The sequence below is a fragment of the Triticum aestivum genome, chromosome 2B (genome assembly GCF_018294505.1).
Source record: "Triticum aestivum cultivar Chinese Spring chromosome 2B, IWGSC CS RefSeq v2.1, whole genome shotgun sequence".
Classification (NCBI taxonomy): domain Eukaryota; kingdom Viridiplantae; phylum Streptophyta; class Magnoliopsida; order Poales; family Poaceae; genus Triticum; species Triticum aestivum.
This window is the reverse complement of record NC_057798.1, coordinates 98,551,887-98,574,584: the sequence shown is the minus strand read 5'-3', so window position 1 is coordinate 98,574,584 and position 22,698 is coordinate 98,551,887.

Sequence of the window (22,698 nt, the reverse complement as noted above, 5' to 3'; positions counted from 1 at the left end):
AGGACGCGGACCTCCGACAAGAATTCTTTCGCATCCAGTCGGAGTTTGCGGAAATCATCCATCAAGATGTCCTTCGTACCTCGGGGCAGTTCTACCTCAGAAATCAACCGTCCAACAGTGACATCGACACAATGCTACAAATGCAGGATGACAACGCCCGTTCTTTCATGACTCCCACGATAGACGGCGGCTTCATCCACGCTCCGGTCCCTTGAGTCGAGTTGTCTAGTTCTGAAACATCGATTGGCTCATGTTGTAATTAAACTTTAATGAACTTGTAGTATGTCTCTTTGGTTTCGAGAGTCGTTCAACTTAGATGTAATCGATGCTATTAATGTCTTGCTTTTCTCTTCCGATCGTTCTGTTGCATACTTATATATTGCTTATGTATTGTCTGTGAATTGGTACTAACGTTTCGTTTGGCTAGTGCATAGCGATGCCGACGTATGTCGTGTACAAGGGTAAGGTTCCCGGAGTCTACGATGACTGGGAGGAGTGTCGGAGACAGGTTCACCGATTCAGCGGTAACAGTTACAAAGGGTACACCACTAGGGCCGAGGCCGAATCTAGATACGCCCGCTATCTAGCGGGAGAGGGGAGGGAGCGTTGGAGGAACCGGATGAAGACGAGTTTCATCGTGATGATGCTCATCGTGATGACCGCAGCTCTCTTCTATGTGATGGTAGTTTAGATGATCGATATCGACTTGTAATGTGAAGACAGACTCGCTACTCGCGGTCTCGAGACTTGTAATATAATGTTCTATCTTTGTTCGGTCTTTTCAATTCGGAGACTAATATGATGAATTGTATTCGGAGACTAATATGATGAATTGTATTCAAAGACTAATCTTCTATTGTATTTGATGAATCTGTTGTTGATGTGTGCTGTCTATATTTTGTCAAATTATACATTTTGTAACCTGTGCAAAAAACAGAAAATAAAAAAATAAAAAAACCTAATATTCATACTAATGGCGCATCACATGACAGTGCGCCATTAGTATGACAGTGCATACTAATGGCGCATCACTGGGCAGTGCGCCATTAGTATGCCGCGGTTACTAATGGTGCATCCAGAGGTGGTGTGCCATTAGTATGCCAAAGCACCTGGGTATACATGGCCCCTGGGAGGCATACTAATGGCGCACCCTGGCCTATACTAATGGCGCACCCGAGGTGCGCCATGAGTATACCAGATACTAATGGCGCACCAGGTGGTGCGCCATTAGTAAAAATTACTAATGGCGTGCTATTAATGGCGCACCACAGATGCGCCGTTAATAGCCATACTAGGTGCGCCATTAGTAGGGGTTTTTCTAGTAGTGTATAGCAGGTTAGGAGTGATTCATCATTGCACGCACAACTGAATTGCAGGTTAAGGGCCAGTTCGATTCCGCCTTTTCAGGGCATATTGTCAAAATAAGCCATAAAAGATGTAAAGAAGTCATTTTTGAGTTATGGGCTTGGGCTTAACTAATTTCGCTTTGGAGGGGGGTGTTTTGGGTAGAACCTCACTAAAAATTGAAGGGAAGGGGAATAGTGAAATGACTCTATTGTCTGCCTATATTACACTCAAAATGCAACTGCTGACGCCCGTGTCACACCTGACCCTCAAGTAAAAACAAACACGCAAGCGTTCATTTCCCTACCCGCTTGCATCTCCTCTCCCCTTTCCCTCTACCTCGATCCCCTGCCTGCAGCACTAGGGTTCCTCCAGCGAGCCGTCACCACTGGTCCCATCTGGCCTTGTCATGGACGATGCTATGTCCATCTAGGCTACATGGCCGGCGGGTAGGGGCAAATCTCTCTTTTGGGAAACTCAGGAGGGCCTCGACGACCGCGTTGGTGGCAGCAACTATTGGGTACCGCTAATTCTTCAGGAGCAAGCTTACGCTAACCATGAGTCGCAGGAGGTACAGGTCGCCGTGGTAGACAGCCGCCCCAATCCAGCAGCTTCCTACCCGTCAGGAGGAGGGCACGGGGGGCTGCCGGAGAGGGGCCGAGATCTGGCATCACCTCCACGACGCTCGGAGCAAGGCGTCCTCAGGAGGTAGGCCCTCTGCCGGGGAGGTGCCCCAGGGCCTGCCCCCGACAGAGGAACCGTGGTCGTTGGGGGAACCGCTGGCGACCGCTCTATCCCATCGGCGGCGTCCTCGGTCTCCGGCCATCGTCGCTGGCAATAGAGTGTGGCGCAAGGTGGGGCCGTCGTCTGGCGATATGAAGCAAGGCCAATACCTGTGAAGAAGGCCCAGTGCCTGTGAAGCTCGCCGCCCCGTGACACTCTCACGTAATAATGACTGGGGCTGTACACGCCCCGGAGTCTCCGGAGAGCCGCCCTCGGGCCTCGGGGGCTCCCGCCCACGCCCAGTGGCAGCACTTAGCTTCGCGCTAGTGAGAAGACGTCGAAGACTAGACTAGGTGCCAGATGCGGCTTCTCTGCTTTTTTGCCTTTCTCTTGGTTGACGGATTTCCTCGTTTTGAATTTAAGTTGGATTTGAGCTTGAGACTTGCATGTGTTCGGGGAAGGGGTGTTTAGTCTCGTTCGAGCAATCTCTCGCGTTCTGGCTACCGCCTTGCGTTCATTCAGCGTCAGCTGCCTCCCCTCACGAGCCGCTCGCGAGTCGGGCCAGGCCAGGCATATATGCAGCCCGGACTGCTGTAACTACGCCCTCTTAGGAGGTTCTCGCTGCGGGATCAGTGGGTCCACTCAGGGGGCACTCGGGGCACTGCAACCTCCGCAGGATCGCTCGGGACCCATCCAGGCCAAAGGTAAACAAAGCTAAATGTCCCATCGTGAGGCCAATGGCTCGGCATAAGTGTGCATACGACATCATGTCTACAGATACACTGACTGCAAGTTTTACACGAGGGGCTCCCCCTCCCAAAATGCTCTTACGACCTTCAGGGCCAAGCCTGAACTCTTTCTGCGTAGGGTAAACAGCAGGAATGACATGCGATCAATCAGATAAATCTCCCAATGCATCTTCAGGGGCACCTCCAGAATCATCACTGGCGTCGTTGGCCTCGCCGTCGCCCGCGACGTCGCCGTCATCAGCATCCGGATCATTCACCACACCGCCCTCATCGGCAGCCACGACCACGCCGTCATCATCATTGGTGAAGGCCCTAACAAGGGCATCCACGTTGTCTTCCACCCAGTGCGCCAAATCACCCCGGATGGCCACAGGTACCGGTGCGATGGCGGCGTCGAAATCAAAGAGGGGGTCCCTGTCTTGAAGATAACTGAAGATGCGAGAGAAAGCGCGTCCAAGCAGGGCGCGGCTCCTCTCCTCCACAAGCCTGTCGGCCCTGCCCGACCGAGTCTCCAGCTACAGCACCACATCTGTGAAGAACCGAAGGTTGCCAGCATAGTTAATCACACGGGGCTCCCCAACGACCGCCTCACAGATGTTGCCCAAGGCCACGTTAGCCCTTTCCCGGAGCGCGCGGAGCATGGGGCCATGCACGTGCTCCAAGGTCTACCGCTGACGTATCTCATCCTTGTTTCGCGGTGCAATGGCCTCAGCCTCATCAACCCTCTGATGAAGAAGGAGCACCTCGGCGCGGGAGGAAGCCAACTCCGCCTGCGCTGCGACAAGGGCGGCCCCGGAGGCATCCGCACACTGTGTCACTTCATCCAGCTTGGCCTTAAGGTTGGCGGTCCTGCCCTCCGCTTAGACCCTGATCAGCTCCAGCCTTTCCCCATACTCGTACTCAAGGTTCGAGCGAGCCTCCGCCACGTGACGATCAACCTCCTCCTGAGCTCGGGCTTCCCGCGCGGCGACGTCATCCTCCGCCTGTGCCACCAGGCGCTCCCTCGTCTCCAACCGCTCGAGATCAAGGGTGCGCTCAGCGGCCTCCAGCACCAGCGCCTCCTCACGTCTCTGGAGCTTCGCCTGGTCGACGGAAGCCCCCTTCAGCGACACAAGGGCCGCCTGACGCAGCTCCACTTGCTGCTCCAGGGAGCTGCTCCAGGCCTGGAGCTCCCACGCATGCTCCTCTACAACCTTGCATCGTCGGTCTGCCCCCCGAGCCTCCTCGACGGCTTGGGAGCAGGCCTCCCGTGAAGCAGCCAGCGATGCTTTGGCCTTCGCATTGTCAAGATCACGCTGATGACACACGAGGGCGACGGCTACCTTCAGCTCGCGCCTCTCCTCAGCAAGGCGCAAGCCTTCGGCCTCAAGGCACGCGTCCTCACCGGGAAGCTCTGCACCGAGCTGGCTCACCGTGTCGGCTACCCTCTGAAGAAACTCTTGGCCAAGGGCGCGGTGCTCCCGAGCGCGCCTGAGCACGTCTTCCGCGTCATCCTCCACCCCTGGCGCATGCAGAGGGCCATGAACTGGCACGCCCCCTCCGGGCAGGGGGCTGGGGGCTGGCACCCTCATGATGGCTGGGCATGCCCCACCAGAAGCATGGCCAGAAGCTGGTTCGTCCCCCAAGGAAGAATGCAAGATCGACCTTAGCCAGCCGCCGTCCACGACCAAAGGAGGAGCTCGGGGCAGGCTGGCTGTGCCCCCAGGAGAGCTCGCGAAGAAGGGGCATGAGGCGCGCAGTGTCAGAACGCTCTGCTGGACGGCTCGCTTCTCCGACCAGCCCCACGGCAAGAGCGCTACTCGAGCTCGGGGTGCTCAAAATCGGTGGAGAGGGCGAAGCTTGAGGGTATGGCTCCTCAGCCGCCTCCATGAACTCGGCAGGAAGGGCCCTGCAAGGCAATGGTCAGCTGAAGCAACGGGAAAGCAAGGGACCAAGAGGGGAGAAGACTTACTCGTCAATGGCAAAATACTTCCTATGCTTTAATAGGCGGCAGGGGTAATCATCACCACCCAAGGCTTCCTTTCTCTTTCGAAGGGCCTCGAAGTCCACGCGGAAGCGGCCTAGGAGCTCGGTGCAGGGGTCCGCCTGCGGCATGGAGGAAGCATCGGGATGGTCGGCGCAAGGGGAATCAGCCTGGAGGACGCCACCAGGCACCACCTCGTGAGCCATAGCTGGGGCCTCAGAAGCCCCAGCCTCAGGAGCCGAAGGCCGCAACTCCTCGCCTGCCGCTGCCCCAGGACAAGCTTCAAGAGATGCCGCCTTTGGGGCTCTGCGCGGCATCAGCCCCTCGACTTCACCCCCTTCGGCTCCCGGCGGTTCCTGTCTCCCTGCTTCATCACTTGAGGCGGAGCCGCTTGGGGCGACCGGAAGGGCAATCACAACGGCGGGATTCTCGCGGGGCCCCATGAGGCTAGTCGGGTGCAAACCCCACTCATGAAAGGAGGGCATCTGCTTCACAAAGTCGGCCCTGCCCGAGCAAAGATACAATAGGACAACCCCTTGCCGAAGGCTGCCTGGGGAAGGATCGCTAGTCAGGATCATAAGGACCTTCCTCAGCACTTCGGGCGCCAAGTCTTCCTCCTGGAGCCTCATGCGGTCTTCATGCCCCGCAAAAGCCCACATCCGACGGGAGTGACGCTGGAGAGGAGCAATGCGGCGCTGAAGGAACTCCTTCACCACCTTGGGCGCCGTCACGTTGAGCACCCTCAAGTTCCCAAAGCAATGCCATACGAAGGCGAGCCGGGGGCTCGTGAGCATCTCATGGGCCCAGCCCGAGTTGGGAACAGCGGGCAGGGTTGGCTCCGAGAGTAGGGGGCTGGGTACTCCAACATCCACATACAGCCACCGCTCTTGGAACCCAGCCGCAGGAGGAGGAAGGCTGAAATCGATCCCCGAGGCAGCCGCCTCTGACACAGCAAGGAAGCTCACGCACCCCGAGCATTGAGTGGGGTCGCTAAGGCGCAAAGAGAAGAAATGGTGCAGTAGGGCAACTGAAGGAGGAATGCCCACCATCTCCTCACAAACAAAGGCGAAAACGGCAAGAAGGGTAATGGATTTGGGGCCCATCATGTGGATCTGATAATGGGAGAGTACAGCTGTCGGTGTGAAAACCGGCGGATCTCGGGTAGGGGGTCCCGAACTATGCGTCTAGGCCGATGGTAACAGGTGACAAGGGACACGATGTTTTTACCCAGGTTCGGGCCCTCTCGATGGAGGTAAAACCCTACTCTTGCTTGATTGATATTGATGATATGGGTAGTACAAGAGTAGATCTACCACGAGATCGGAGTGGCTAAACCCTAGAAGCTAGCCTATGGTATGATTGTTGTTCGTCCTATGGACTAAAACTCTCCGGTTTATATAGACACCCGAGAGGGCTAGGGTTACACAGAGTTGGTTACAATGGGAGGAGATCTTCATATCGTATCGCCAAGCTTGCCTTCCACGCCAAGGAAAGTCCCATCTGGACACGGGACGGAGTCTTCAATCTCGTATCTTCATAGTCCGGGAGTCCAGCCAAAGGTCTTAGTCTGGCCATCCGGACACCCCCTATTCCGGGACTCCCTCAGTAGCCCCTGAACCAGGCTTCAATGACGACGAGTCCGGCGCGCAAGTTGTCTTCGGCATTGCAAGGTGGGTTCCTCCTCCGAATATTCCATAGAAGATGTTGAACACCAGGGTAGTGTCCGGCTCAGCAAAATAAGTTCCACATTCCACAGTAGAGAGAATAATATTTGCATCAATCGGATCTGCTGACGTATTCCGCGGCGTGACATCATGCCACAGCCAGGCTTTTGTTCATTTTACTGTTCCACCTCAGCGCGTTTAGCGAGGCGGTTTCCTTGGCACGTCTTGTCAAAGCAGAGATCATGTCCCCTTATTCCGGGATTCTCATCAATACGGGCATGGGTAACCCAACCGTGACTTAGGTATGACTCCCTAATTGAAAGCGAGTCTCAAACGGTTACGGGGAGGGCTCTTGGTATTCACCTCCTTTATAAAGGAACCAAGGCCCGGCTCCCTTCTTCTCAAACCAATCAAATCCGCCCCTCGCTTCGAGTTCCAACACCCAAAGCTCTAGTTTTAGGCGCTTCGGACTTTTGACGATGTCCGGCTCCGACCTTCAAGGCCGGTGGGTGCCTTCCTCCATTACGGAAGAAGATGTGCGAAAGCTGAGAGATGCCAGGTATCTAACCGGCGAAATCTCGCATAGACTGCCTACTCAAGGGCAAGCTATTCCCGCTTCCCAGCCCGATGAAAGCGTGGTGTTCGCATCTCACTTCCTTTGGGGGATAGGCTTCCCGATCGATCACTTCGTGAGGGGGCTTATGTTTTACTACAGGCTGGAGTTCCACGACCTAGCTCCGGAGTCCATCCTCCAGATTTCATCATTCATTGTCGTGTGCGAGGCCTTCCTCCATATCACTCCTCACTTCGGATTGTAGCTAAAAACCTTCAAAGTGGAACCGAAAATGATCGAGGGGCAGCATGCTGAGTGCGGAGGTGCTATAATAAGCAAGATGGATGACGCTCCATGGCCCAAAGGCTCTTTTCAAGAGGAGCTCGACTTATGGCAACGGGACTGGTTTTACATCACAGCCCCCAGGGGCACCACATGGGTGGCACCACCTACTTTTTGCTCGGGTCCCCCACCATGGCTGGCGTCATGGGTTAATGAAGGACTTATCTATGGGCCACCCAAAGACGTGCCCTTGCTATAGGGCCGTATTCAAGATCTTCTAGAAAGAGATATCAATTTGACCGTAGTGGCGCAAGTCATGGTGATTCGCCACACACTGCCCTACAAACGTCGACCTCTCCGCCTGTGGGAGTTCAATCCGGAGGGACCACGAGTCCTACAACATTTCATGGGAATGACACCCGTGGATATGTACAAATTGTTCTTCGGATCACAAGCAACGTGTCCGGATTTGTCCGAGGACGTAGGTCTGAGCTGCAATCGCCCGGATGCTAAAGTAAGTAGCCCCTTATTTGGACACACCATCCATATTTTTATCAAAATTACCCTTTAGCAGAGTTATCCTTTGAACAGGAGTGGATGGCGAAGGCAAATCTTATCAGGTGTCCAGCCCCCCTGCCCGAGACCGTGCCAAATCCCATGCTGACCAGGATGCTTGAGGTCGTGCTTTCGGCGGAAGGCGAAGGGGGGAACCAAGGAGCTACCGCCTCCGCGAAGGAGGCTGTTAGGAAGGGAAGAATCGAAAATTCCCCCGACCAGAGAAAGAAAAGGACTGCCTCTGAAGACCCGAAGGTGATAACCTCAAAACGGGGAAAGAAATCTTCGCCAGAGGGTTCGGCACCGGAGCACGCCCCGGCCGAATCGCCCCCTAAAGGGGACCCACTCTCCCTAGAGATGTAAGTGAAGGGAGGGGTTCCATAATGAATCACACTCCTGTTTTATTCCTGAGGAGAATAACCGAAACATTATCTTGCAGTTCGGATCTCAACCCTTCTCAGCAGAGCTCATCTTCAGGGGATCTTCGTCCAGAGATGATAGAGAGCGAAATGCCTCCCCTTGTTGCACCGTCTCATGAGGCTGGCGACCCCGAGGTATCGTCCCGGAGGGTTTTTCCCAGTCTGGACCCTGGAAAAGGTCGTCAGGCTAGTTCGGCACCCTTTGGCGCGCCGTCGGAGGGGCTGAAGGATCTGCTTGGTAGGGCGTGCATCTCAGAAGAACACCGTATGCTGATGAATACAGTGATTGGAAGGATTTCATCCGCAGAAAGCGGATTGTACGAGGCTGCTAGGAGTTTACTAACAGGCTTTGAGGTATGTAAAAAGGTGTACCTTTTGGTAGAGCCGCATATTAAATGTGCCCTATATGAATAGTAGCCCCTGAGACTCTGTGTGTCGTCACGAGTGACGGCGCACAGAGGATCATAACCCCAGGTATAATATGTTGACTATTCCATGAAGGTGGCGAGGCGTTCGGTGGCTAGCCGGACTGATGAATCTACCGAACTAAAGCGGCAACTTGACGTAGCAGATGCCGACATCGCGCTTGTAAATAAGCGGCTAGACGAGGCTCAAGGTATGTACAAAAGACACCCGGTAATAGGAGCTCGATCCTCGGGCCTTATATATATATGTGCTTGATGTAGATGGTGCTGCTGCCGTGGAGAACCTTCGGGCGGAACTTGCTCGAGCCAAGGAGCAAGCAAGGAAAAGTGATGCGGCTGCCGTTAAAGCGGTTGAAGAGCTAAAAGCCGAACAGGCTGCTCACTGCCAGAGCAAGAAGGTAATAGCCGAGATGGCCATAAAATTGAAGGATGCTACCGACCGCTGTAAATTTCTTGAACAAGAAGATAGGGCGGCTCAGAAGGACCTTGAAAAGATCACTGCCGAAGCCAAGGACACTCACTCTGCAATGAAAGCGATGAAGGAGGAGCTGCGTCAGGCCGGAGATATCACGGCTGGAAAGCCTTATATGCTGCGGATGAAGTTCGGAGACCCCAAGTATGCTCCATTAGACTGACAGTGGAGTGCGGAAAACGCTTATCTGGATTTGGCAGCAAGTGCGGCGGACGCGACCGAACACTTCTGCAGCTGAGGTGACCATGGATTGGAAGAGCTTTTTTGGTCGCAGTACCACAATCCAGAATGCCCACTGTCAGTATCCGACCGTTTGGCCGCCTGGGCGGAGCTAAACAGGTTATCCGGACTGGCCATGAGGTATGTTGCGAGTCGTCTGTGGCCGAAGAAGCCGGAGCCGAAGAGTTATTTTGGCTTGGTGCAGCAGTTCCTTGGTTCAGTGCCGCATGCTGATGCAATGAAGAGGTCAGCATGCATAGAGGGCGCACAGATGGCTCTTGCCCGTGTCAAAACATACTGGGCAGATATGAAGGCCAGTATTGTTGCGTCCCGGGATTCGGACGAAAGCCGAGTACCTGCCAAGCACTATTTTGAGGAAGTTCTTCCTGGCGCCCATATAATAGAGTCGTAGTGCTCGAAGGAAGTTGTGTTCGAATAGCTTATACTATTTGTAAAACGAATTTTGTTTATGAAAAAAGCTTTTTATACTTGTGCTTGCAAGAATCATGATGCCTCCTGTGTGGCCGTTTCATGTATATATTTGTATATAACTTCAAAGATGGCAGTCGTTGGCTTCAGCCCCCACGCATAGAATGCGGGGGTGTTCGCAAAAAGGCGCCTTTTCACACTTAATCCAACGTCTTGGTCCTACAAAAGAGGTGGTGGCGCGGCGAACTAGGAAACCGGACTATAATGCTTTATCACTTTCACTTAGCCATAGGAGTTTGACAGTGGGGCTACTGAATAGCCCCTAGGGGCACCGCGCTCGCCCGAATTTGGGGCGCGAGTGTGCCTGACCGGGAAGCGGCCCTTCGTTAATGTGGAGGAATCCTAAAGATTCCGAAAGTCATCGAGTGGTTGACCAGTCTCTCGCTATATCATGACAGTCAGTTTTCGGCTTTCTCTAATGAGGTGCTCACCTGGTCGAACCGGGGCACAATCGCAGTAGTTCTCCTGGTGCCGCGTTAGCCGATATAACGGAACGTAAGGCAGCAAAACACAGGAGCCGGGCAAACCCAACATTTGACCAAAGACATGATTCGGAGCTGATGCATATAGGGCCAAACTCGCGACGCCGAACACTCCCTAAGGTATTCGATCTTTATGAGGATGGGCCGAAATAGAGCCCTTGGTAAAAAATCCCCTAGTGTCCAGGTACGTGCAAAAATTCTGGCGTGGCCACATGCCAAGATGCGAGCCTCCTCCTTGGTTATAGAGAAAACCGGGGATGTTATCAACAAGAGACAGTAAAAAAGGTTTACGCAGGGTCTTAATCTAAAAAGAATCCTTGAAACGGGTCCCTGCTACACGTCTGCTCCTGTGTCTCCGTTGTGCCGTATCCTGGATGGGCGTAGCACGATGTTTGTCTGCGAAAGAGAGGAACTGAGTAAAAAATAAGCGTGCGAGAAATCTATATTGAAATAAACAAAATATAGTTGGAGCAAGAGTTGAGTCGTATTATCTCCGGGCGTGAGCACATGGAGCCCCTTCTACGGGGATATGCGGCTATTACACATGTTTACGCCGGACTCGTCGAGCCATGTCCAGGATAGTAGGGCTGGATTTGTGGGCGGCTGTCCAGGCAGCCGCACCTTTGCCCGTACTTTGGGGGTCAATTTATGTTCCCCTGTAATGAAATGATGCCCTTTGGGCCGGGCATTTTGAGTGTAAGGGATGCGTAATGCGGTATTGCATTAAAGCGCGCGAAAGCTTCACGTCCCAGTAGCGCTTGATAGCGACTTACGAATGGGGCGATGTGGAATGTTAGCTTTTCGCTCCGGAAGTTGTCGGGTGATCCGAACGTGACTTCTAACGTAAGGGAACCCATACTTGGGGTATCCGGGCCTGGCGTGACTCCTTGAAAGGAAGTGTTGCCAAGGTGGATTATAACTGGGTTTACCCCGAGTTTGTGGACTGTGTCCTGATATAACAAGTTCAAGTTGCTGCCGCCGTCCATAAGGGCGTTTGTAAATTGGAGTCCGTTAATAATTGGATTTACGACCAAGGCAGTCCAGCCTGCGTTCAGGTCTCCTTTGGAGTAATCTTGATGATCGAAGGTGATTGGTTGTAACAACCAGTGGCGTTGCTCCTCTGGGGCTGGCCGTACGGTGTGTGTCTTCGTAGGTGCCGTTCTGCTCTTCCCTTTTGTCACATGAAGTAGATTTACTGTCTTGACTTCTTGTGGGAACTTCTTTTGTTCTCCGGTGTTCTGCTTGTGGGGTGCATCGTCATCTTCGCTTGGTGTGTCGAGCCCCTTGTGTTCGGCATTGAGTTTGCCAGACTGCCTAAAGACCCAACAATCTCTGTGGGTATGGTTTGCAGGTCTCCCAGGAGTGCTGTGGATTTGACATATTTTGTCCAAGATTTTGTTGAGGTTGGATAGCTCGTCCCTATCGTCTTTGGGGGGCGGCTTTTTCTGATTTTGCCGAGAGCTTTTGAATCCGGCGTTTACTGCCGTGCTCATCGGGCTGTTGTCCTTGATCCGGCGCGGTTCTTTGTTACGGCGTGGCTTCCCGTTCCCATCTCTGGGTTCGTACGTATTCGGGTCGCTGGTGCTGCTTCTTGCCAACCAGCTATCCTCTCCTGCACAAAAGCGGGCCATGAGGCTTGTTAACGCAGCCATTGTTCGCGGTTTTTCTTGACCGAGGTGTCTGGCGAGCCATTCGTCTCGGACGCTATGTTTGAAAGCTGCTAGGGCCTCTGCGTCCGGACAGTCGACTATCTGATTCTTTTTGATAAGGAATATGTTCCAGAGCTTCCGGGCTGACTCTCTGGGCTGCTGAGTTATATGACTCAGATCATCCGCATCCGGGGTCGGACATAGGTCCCTTGAAAATTTGCCCGGAAAGCATCCTCAAGCACTTCCCAACTTCCCATGGTGTTTTCGGGAAGGCTTTTAAGCCAATGCCGGGCTGGCCCTTTGAGCTTAAGGGGTAAGTATTTTATGGCATGGAGGTCATCTCCTCTGGCCATGTGTATGTGGAGGATGTAGTCCTCGATCCAGACTCCAGGGTCTGTTGTTCCATCGTATGCTTCTATGTTCACGGGCTTGAATCCGGCTGGAAATTCATGGTACAACACCTCATCGGTAAAATATAGGGGGTGTGCGGCGCCCCTGTATTTAGGCATGCCGCAATGTTCGGGTATTTTTTGCATTGCATCGCTCACTGGAGCTTGCTTTCTTGTCCTATAGATGGATCTGGTTGGGCCAGTTTTTTGATGCGAATTCTTGGATGGATCGCCCGCCATATTGAGTGCGGCGTCCTTTGATGCGTGAGATTGATCGTAGGGTCGTCTATCCGACCTTGTGGCTTCCTTGTTTTTTGACTGTGGGGGCTTTATGGCCTCTTCATCAAATTCCGGTAGTAGTTTCCGCTTCGGATAGCTCTTTGTGTGACGACTGTTGCCGTACTTGTGTGCGGTATTGAGTACTTTGCCCCATCTGATCCTGAGTGCATCTTCCACTGTTTTGAGCCTCCGCTTCTGCTTTTTCAGGCTACGTGCAGTGGCAACGAGCCTTTGGTGGAGGTTCTGATGTTCCAGCAATTTGTCCAGCGTGGGGTCGTCCGGGCTATTATCTTTCCCGGGGATTGGTTGTTCGGATTGTCCGCCCTGTTTTGACAGATGCTCGACGGGATGTTCGTCTTCCATTGATTCACCCTGCTCTATGGCTAGGACTTTGTCGAGGTGGGGCTTGGCCTTGCGCTTGGCCTGGCCACATCCTTTTGATCCTCGTTGTCGTTTCTGTTAGGTGTGCCCACCATGTATACATCGTATAATGTGGTGGCTTTCCGGCGCCCTATAGGTGCTGGTTCCTGTTCGTCTCCTTTATCGGCGTCCATACTGTCGATATCTTCAGAGTCGAAATCGAGCATGTCGGTTAGATCATCGACAGTGGCTACCAAGTGGGTGGTGGGTGGGGTTTGAATTTATTCGTCGTCCGCATCCTAACCGTGTTGGCCGTAGTTCGGCCAGGGCTCTCCTGACAGAGAGAGAGATTTTAATGAATTCAGGATATCGCCAAAAGGCGAGTGCTGAAAGACGTCCGCGGCGGTAAAATCCATGACCGGAGCCCAATCGGGATTAATCGGAAGAGGTGCGGGATTTACGGAGTCCGGAGCGGAGTCCGGCACCTTGGAGTCACGGGCCTTGCGAAGAACTAGGTTGGTATCCGGCTCTATCACCATAGAGGTTGCAGCTTCCGAGGCGGCGTCCAACCGTCCATCCCCGACTAGCGCAATGGGCTCCGAGCTAATGGTCAGAGCGGACACCTGAGCGACGCTCTAGGCGTTGTCCGGCAGCACAGCTAAATCATGCCCATCGTGACAGTGCGGCGCGCCCAGTTGTGGCTCGAATCCGTCGAAGATCAAGTCCCCGCGGATGTCGGCCGTGTAGTTTAAGCTTCCAAACCTGACCTGATGGGCAGGGGCGTAGCTTTTGATCTGCTCCAGATGGCCAAGCGAGTTGGCCCGCAGTGCGAAGCCGCCGAATATGAAGATCTGTCCGGGGAGAAAAGTCTCATCCCGGACCGCATCGCAATTGATGAGCGAAGAAGCCATCGGGCCTAAAGGCGACGACATAGAGGAACTCTCAATGAAAGCACCAATGTCGGTGTCAAAACCGGCGGATCTCAGGTAGGGGGTCCCAAACTGTGCGTCTAGGCGAATGGTAACAGGAGACAAGGGACACGATGTTTTTACCCAGGTTCGGGCCCTCTCGATGGAGGTAAAACCCTACTCCTGCTTGATTGATATTGATGATATAGGTAGTACAAGAGTAGATCTACCACGAGATCGGAGTGGCTAAACCCTAGAAGCTAGCCTATGGTATGATTGTTGTTCGTCCTATGGACTAAAACTCTCCTGTTTATATAGACACCAGAGAGGGCTAGGGTTACACAGAGTCGGTTACAATGGGAGGAGATCTTCATATCATATCGCCAAGCTTGCCTTCCACGCCAAGGAAAGTCCCATCCGGACACGGGATGGATTCTTCAATCTTGTATCTTCATAGTCCGGGAGTCCGGCCATCCGGACACCCCCTAATCCGGGACTCCCTCAACAGCATTGAAGAAATCGGGAAAGGGGGGAACCAGACATGCCCACAGGGCATCGGCGAACAATCAGACCTCGGTGACTACTCTGTCGAAGGAGGAGTGAGATGCAGGCCAGACCGTCGTCCTCCCGCACTCGTTGAAGATGGTGGCGATGGCAGAGCTGACCTTGCCCAAAGCCTCTACATTAAGTATGATCGACCGATCGACGGCAGGAGCCACCGACGGCGGCGAGCGGCGCGAAGGCGCGGGCTTCTTCCCCTTCTCCTTCTTCGTCGGTGCCATGTTGATGGGAAGGGGGAAGAGTTCGAGGTCGGATTGGAAGAGGAGGCTAGAGCTCAAGGGGGAGGAAGAACAGGAGACACGCGAACGGTGAAAAGGGGAATGACTGTGTGCAACCACGGGTCCGCCTAGCCGGGCGCGTAATGAGGGGTGTGGGGAGGCGGGGATGCCCACGTCCAATCAACCGCCACGCGTCACCCAAGGCCGCAGGCTGTTGGGGCCCGTGGCACTTCGCACTTGCCCCTTCGCTTCTCTGCTAAGCCAAGTCCGGGCGCGCCTTGGGCCCGGGGGCTACTGTCGGTGTTCTGGGAACGGGGGTACCCAGACTTGCCTTCCTGCGGCCTGCAGCATGGATCAAGGAGTGGCCTAGTACGACCCATCTTCGTCAACACAAGCTCAAGACCCTCGCGAGGGGCCAAGCCTCGCGGGGCGGACGATAGGAAGCTTCCTCAGGCGCGGCCTCGTCAGGCTTGCTTGCGAGGAGGCGGAGAGATCAAAGCGGGGTACCTCACGAGGTGCCCGTGACGCAAGCCATGACGACCAAGGCCAGGCGGGCACCAGCCTGGGCAGTGTCCTTGTTTCCCCTTTGGTGCAAAGGGGTCAAGCACAGGCCAAGGCATCAGGCAAAGGTTACCATTCCGGTGCAACAAGACCAAGACCAGCAGAACGGCAGGATGGAAGTCATCATGGAGCCCAGGAAGGCGTCATCGTCAGAGCCTTTGGCAGGCAAGGACCAACTTTAGTTAGGGTAAGTGTACTAGATGTTCCCTTCAAAATGGCCAATTGTTGGCGCCCTTCCTTCTCAATATTTGGGAAGAGGACCAGGGCCTTGCTCTATAAACAGGGCTAGCCACCATAGCATAGAGGCAATCTAGAATCACCCCACCGAAAGGACAACACCACCACAAGAACATCCCTCGCGAGGCTGTTCTTCCCTTGTATTGTTCATCAGCCCCAGAGGCAATCCACACACCACACACACTGGAGTAGGGTATTACACCACCATGGTGGCCTGAACCAGTATAAACCTTGTGTCCCTTGTGTTGTTCTTTGTGTAGCTTAGATCCTTTACGAGACGACGAGACATGAGCCGGTAGGGGGAGTGATCTCCGCGCGCACCCCAGAGTTCGAACCTTAAGGGTCTGCCGGAACCCGAAATCCGACAATATCCCTTGCGCATATTTAAACCACCAATTAACGATTGTGTGCATACCATAAACTAGCCATGACTCTCTATGCTGTAATAGCAGGCACTCTAAGGGAGCCTAATGTAGTGCACTGGAATTCCTACATGCCACCTACGATTTTGTGTAATGTACCGCCCATGTTCCTAAATATATGTCTTTGTAGAGATTCCAGTATGGACCACATACAGATGTATATAGATGCATTTTCCAGTGTAGATTCACTCATTTTGCTCCGAATGTAGCCTATAGTGGAATCTCTAGAAAGACTTATATTTAGGAATGGAGGTACGAGGTAGTATCATGTATGACATCTACATATCTAATTTAGTAGCCAGTAGTAGAAATCATTGTTTGCACAAAGGGATTACTGGTCTAAAATCCTAGCAAAGCATGCTGGCAGGCACATAACAGTACAAGAGAGAGAGACGTGCTTACAAGATCATAGCAATGCCTCAGTCCAGGATCTTGGTTGGCCAAGCTGTTAGATCCAGAAGAAACATCACCCTTGTAGTTTTTGCCAGCTGCATAACAGGCAACAGCGTCCGGTTAGTATATTTGAAGTACATCGGGCAGGTGATGCTGGACGGGTTTAAAGGTGACAAGTACCTAGGCCGTGGCGGGTGCTTGGCATCTCTCCAGACGGTGGGAATCAGGTTAGAAACGTCAAGGGTGATGACGCTGCGCTGGCTATCGGGGTCCAGTAAGGAGATCTAGAACCATCGAGTAGGGTGTTTGTGGAGCGGCTCCGGTAGGGTGGACTACGGTGTGGGCGAAGCGGATCTGTAGCCGTGGACGAGGGCGTAGGTGAAGCTGCTCCGGTGGTTGGGTTAAGGATGGTGTCGACGATGCGGATTTGCGGCCGTGGATGGGGCGTTAGGAGCTGCTCCGATGGTTGGTTTAAGGATGGTGTCAACGATGCGGATCTGCGGCCGTGGACGGGGTGTCAGAAGCTACTCCGGTGGTTGGGTTAAGGGTGGTGTTGACGATGCGGATCTGCGGCCGTGGACGGGGCGTCAGAAGCTGCTCCGGTAGGTTGGATGAGGGTGCGAGGAAGCGGATCTGAGGCCGTGGACTTGTGAATTGGCAAAGCGGCCCTGGTAGGGTTGAGAATGGTATAGGCGAAGCTACTCCAGTAGGGTTGACGATGGTGTCGGAGAAGCGGCTCTGGTAGGGTTGAGGAAGGTGTCAGCGAAGCGGCTCCGGTAGGGTTGAGGAAGGTGTCGGCGAAGAGGATCAGAGGTTGTCGACGGGGGCATTGGTGGGGAGGCTCCGGGGGCTGTGGACGAAGCGTCTCTAGTGGGGAGTATGAATGAGCCGCTGTAGATGTGCGACAGTTGACGAGAGAACCGGCGAAGCAGATCTGACGCCGTGGACAAGGCCGGCACTGAATGGGCTGTGGTACAGTGGTGGATGAGCAGTCTACTCGTTTCTAGGGGAGGTGGGAGGGGTAGATGCGGCCGCAGTAGCATATCCGGCGAGGTGGACGCCGCTGGCAGTGAATGGGCTATGGTACGCCGGTGGATGAGAAGTCTAGGGTTTCGAGAGGGGAGGGGAGAAAGGGCGATGAATTACGGACGGTGTGATGTAGGATGCTCTGGTGCTGTGGAGTTAGTCGTTTTTGCGGGAGGGGGAGAGGAAATGGGGGTGCCATGTAGTGGGGGGAACCGGAAGTTACCAAAGCAGCCCTGACCTATCATGTAGATGAGGGCGGTATTATTACTTTGGTCTCCGTGCACCAAGGACAAAAGGGGGATTTCGCATGCTAAAGACTAAGGTGGCGGAAATTTTAGAAGGAGGCGGGAGATTTTGCCGCCCGCGGGATCGTACGTATCCAGTTTCAACTAATTTTGGACCGTGCTAATGGGAAGGTCATGCTAGACTGTGTACACGGGGCACGCGTCAGCAGTTAATAACTGGTGTGAAGTCCACCCCAGAAAAAAAGACAATAACTCGGGATGATGCGCCGATAACTTGGACGTTCAGACGGGCGCGGCCAATCGTACGGGTGTAGTGGCGCGTTCACAAAAAAAGGGATCAAACGCTCAACCTATGTATTTCTCATGTAAATAGATAATTTAGTGCCATTGGTTATTTACTTTAAACATAATGCATTGACGTGTTAGTGTAGAGGCGCACAAAAAGAAATGGATATTGTAGTCAGCTACTTAAAAGTGTTACCTCATATGATTACATAGCCTCCATTTCATGAATTGCGTACCCATTGAATTCATATATGAATATTACATATATTACTTCAAAATAGAAACTTAAATCATCCAAGACTAATGAATTTGAATGCAAGAGTAACAATGGTGCATGTACATGGTAGCTACATTGGTTGTTTGAAGAAACATCACTGTAACTTTGGCATGCATAACTAAAAAGGTTTATTTAAATAGAAAAAAATGTGATATGTGAGTGTCCAATCTTTATAGCGTTGAATCGATATTGTACCTTTGGCCACGATACGAAGTAGATATTGACTTATGTTCAAGCGATGCATGTCCACGATCGCTAGATAGTGATACGTGAATGAATTGTGCAATCTCTCTCGCACGCATACATATCTCATTTCCCTGTGGGCATCGGAATCACACATGCGCACTTCATGTATTTCTCTCCCTCCGCCAGGGTTAAATTCGTCTTTCTACCCCGTCCTACAAGTCTCTCACACAGAAACACACACACTCTCTATGTCTAACACGCCCACCCCTTTAATTCCGCCCACCCACATACACTAATGTCTCAAAGTATAATAATGTCTCTCACACATATGCTATCTACCTATCCCTTAATATAGCTAGATATGTGTCACACAAAATCCTTCTCCCTACTAGCAAGATGCCCATGCGTTGCATGGAACATCAAGATGCATTTGTATGAGAAGTTTATCTTGTGGGATAAAAGGATGAACGAGGGAATGCCTTATTTGCAAATGAGGAGAGGGGTGTGGGTATCTTTTTGCAAAATTGCCATAGTTTCCTTCCTATCCATCGGATATAAATCGGATGGCCTATATTGCAGGATGGCAGGAACACCATCATTACCAACTCTGTTTTTTATAAGAGTAGAGATATGTGAGTGTCACTGCCCCCCCCCCCACACACCCACACACCCACACTTCCCAACACCGAAGGAGCAGGGTGACACCTCGATCTTGATACTAATCTATCGACTGGCTTCTCTCTCAAGCATACACACACACACACACACTACCTGGCACCGAAGGAGTAGGGTGGCACATCGATCTTGATAATAATCTATCTACTCCTCTTCCAAACACACACACACACACACACACACACACTCGCTAGTTGTGCCTCTGTGCCTACCGCGCACACTCTCGATACGTCTTTCTCTCCCTCCCCCCAACAATGACAGCAAAAGGGTGATAACTCAATCTGATCATAATCTGTCAATTGGTTTCTCTCTCAAACATTGTGTCTCGGTGCCTCGCTCGGTAGCCCCCTCGATATGTAGACTTCTCGCACGCGCACAGCTGTAGTGACGATGACGCTGAACCCAGTGTGCCTTGTTTTTACCGGCCTCATGTGATAGTTTTCACCCTGTTTTCTCTTAATTAACAAGGCAACCTTTTCTTTGTTACTACTAGTGATTCTGAAATCATTCGGGGCAGACATAAAATATATCACTTCAACCCAATTATCGCAACAACTATTTTAAAAGAAATTAGCTAGCTGCCCGTACGTTGCATGAAACATCAAGATGCATTTGTATGAGTAGTTTATCTTGTGAGAGAAAAGGCTGAACGAGGGAAGGCCTTATTTGCGAACGGGGAGAGACGTGTGGGTATATTTTTGCAAAATTGCCATAGTTTCTTTCCTATCCATTAGATATAAATCCGACGGCCTATATTGCAGGATGGCACGCACACCATCATCACCAACTCTGTTTTCTACTCCCTCCGTTCGAAAATACTTGTCATCAAAATGGATAAAAAGAGATGTATCTAAAACTAAAATGCGTCTAGATACATTTTCTTTTATCCATTTTGATGACAAGTATTTCCGGACGGAGGGAGTATTTGTGTTTTTAGAGATTTCAACAAGTGACTATGACCGGACCTTACCAACATACTCAAAAAAGTAGTCCATAATTTTGATGTTACCCTCTTTTCTTGGCGGTGCAGTGCCATCTGGATACCTCATAAATAAATAAAGGACAACTCTGACCCCTTCCTGAAAAGGCATACGAAGCAAAATGAGTGAATCTACACTCTAAAATATGTCTACATACACATCCGTATGTGGTAGTCCATTTGAAATCTGAAAAAGACAAATATTTAGGAACGAATGGAGTATAAGAGTAGACATGGAGATATATCTCCAGCATGGTCCACAACAAAAATGTGCTGGGCTGGTTAGCGCCGGATGCTCTTAACGCGATGACATGAGTTCGAATTTTGTCTTTTAACTTTAGATTTTTATATTATATATTACTCTACTTATTTAATATATACTTGTTTCGCTACTGTACTGACAGTGGAACCCACAGAGTACTTAGAATACAAGATTAAGGATGGAATTGTTTCTTTTTAACTTTCTGTACGAAGTTGTAGCCACCCTGCAAGTCACGTGTACACTGTACATGTAGTTAACTTTTTATAGAGGGACAATCATACAGGTAATTAACTCAAATGGATTGGATGTCACTCTATTATTTCCAGCATAAAGAGCATCTCGAACGGCAGCCGGCAAATTTCCTCCCGCTTCCTTCCGCGGAGGACAACATCAAACGCCAGCGGCATACATTTTTACAACTCTAAACAACCAGATGAAATTCATGCAAACACGGACTGATTTCATATAAGCATGAAGGATTTCGTATAAAAAGCCTGATCTTCATATAAACATGATGGATTTCATTACATTTACATGAACTAAGAGGTGCCAATCCAGCTCTCTTGTATAATTAATACTCCCTCCGTCCGAAAATACTTGTCCTAGAAATGGATGTATCTAGACTTATTTTAGTTCTAAATGGCCGCCCACGGATCCCTTTGTCTTCCTCATGTCCGTCAGACACTTGCGGGGTCGAGAAGGTCCTCGGAAGAGACGAAGCAGCAAAGAAACCACCTGAATCCGCAGTCGTCGGCTCGGCGGTGGCCTTGATGGGTCCCAAGTGGCGGCGGTCTCCCGTGTTCTACTTCTCCTCGATGATGGCAGCGGACATGGAGAAGCTGGCCACCGACTCGTCGCTCTCCACGCACCGGCTTGTCTCTCCCTGCGTGGCGCTGCCGCAGGCACGGGAGGCACGCCCACAGACACGGGAGGCGCGGCCACCGCAGACATTGGTGGCACGGTACGATGCAACATCGATGGCGCCCGTACCGGCATGCTCGCCACCGTGCCGGCGTGGAGCAACTCGCCACTCCTTATCAAGCTGAACTAGAGCGTCGAGTTGCTAAACCATGCGCCTGCTTCGGGCGGCAACTGGCTCCATCGGGCCAAGCGAGGTTGGTGAAGCACCGAGCGGCCTCGCCCGTATTCGGAGGGCTCGGCGGGCCACCCAGCCGGGTAATATGCCGGAGAACGGCTCATCGAAAGCCAACGGAAGAGTGGAGAAAATGGTGAAGGAGGAGATGGGGAAGCAACAGAGGGGTGCGATTCTTGACCACTATCTGTCTGGCCTCGTGTAAATAGAGGGCGGACGGTAGGAGCTTGGCCGGCGTCTGGCCTCGTTTAAACTAAGGGCAGACAGGAGGAGCTCGGCTAGTGTTGCGTTTAATTCCAACCCGCTCATGAACGCACGTGTGGCTGGAGTAGGATTCTCGGTTTGCATGCGGGTTTAACGGAGGGGTTTAATGGAGGCGCCGGGCGTGCAGCGGGCGGCGCAGTACTATTCGATTTGACAATAGTAATGAGCCTTCAAATCACAAAGGCCCTCGCCTCTCGTGAAACCGACCGAGCTAGACTGCCCCGCCCTCTAGCCTTTTAAAAAATGTATATACTCCACTTTTGTACAGTAGTAGTATCGATGGATTGCGCCATGGAGCAAAACTTGAAAGTAAAAAAAAGGTGGTACATATAGAGAGCGCTCGTCGCCAAATTATGCATATAGTACTATTAAAAAGGCTTGTCACAATAATGGTGTCCAGCACAAGTGCACAACCCACCCCTCAAATAAAACTAAGCACCCTGGAATTCTTTGACAAAACTAAGCACCCTGAAATTCTTTGATAACTAAACTGCTGGCTATATGATGTTGACCATATATATTGTACGTATATAATGTGAATAAATGGGTGGTAGTACTATATCAACTAAAAGATGAAATGTAAGAAATACTAGTATGTACATACTGAAGAGCTAAAGTAACAAGAAGAAACATAACATAGTTCTGCTGGGGGCTCAACACAACACACCCCTCAAATTAAATTAAGCACACCTGAAATTAAACTTTGCAACTATTCCGGTAGACACTGCATTAGAACCACCATGAGCAACGACACTGCCACCTTACTCGGAGTCCTCGTCCACGTCCTCGACTTCGTCCTTGTACCTATTCCTCTTGGCCGATACTTCTTTTCTTGAAATGCACACTTGGCTCTTGCTCTTCATCCAACCCTTGTAGATATTGAAACAAAGGTAGCCATCAGCATAGTGGATGTGGTCTATATCTAGTACATTCCATTGCCATGCATAACGATGAAACGTGTATGGAGGTTTCTCCAGTTTACCATACGAAGGATGAACCATGGCTCCTGGCAGGGTCAGCATTGAAGGCCGATGAGAGGACACCAGCCGATTCTTCTAGAGGTTGAAGGTGTTGCCTACAACGAGGCCTA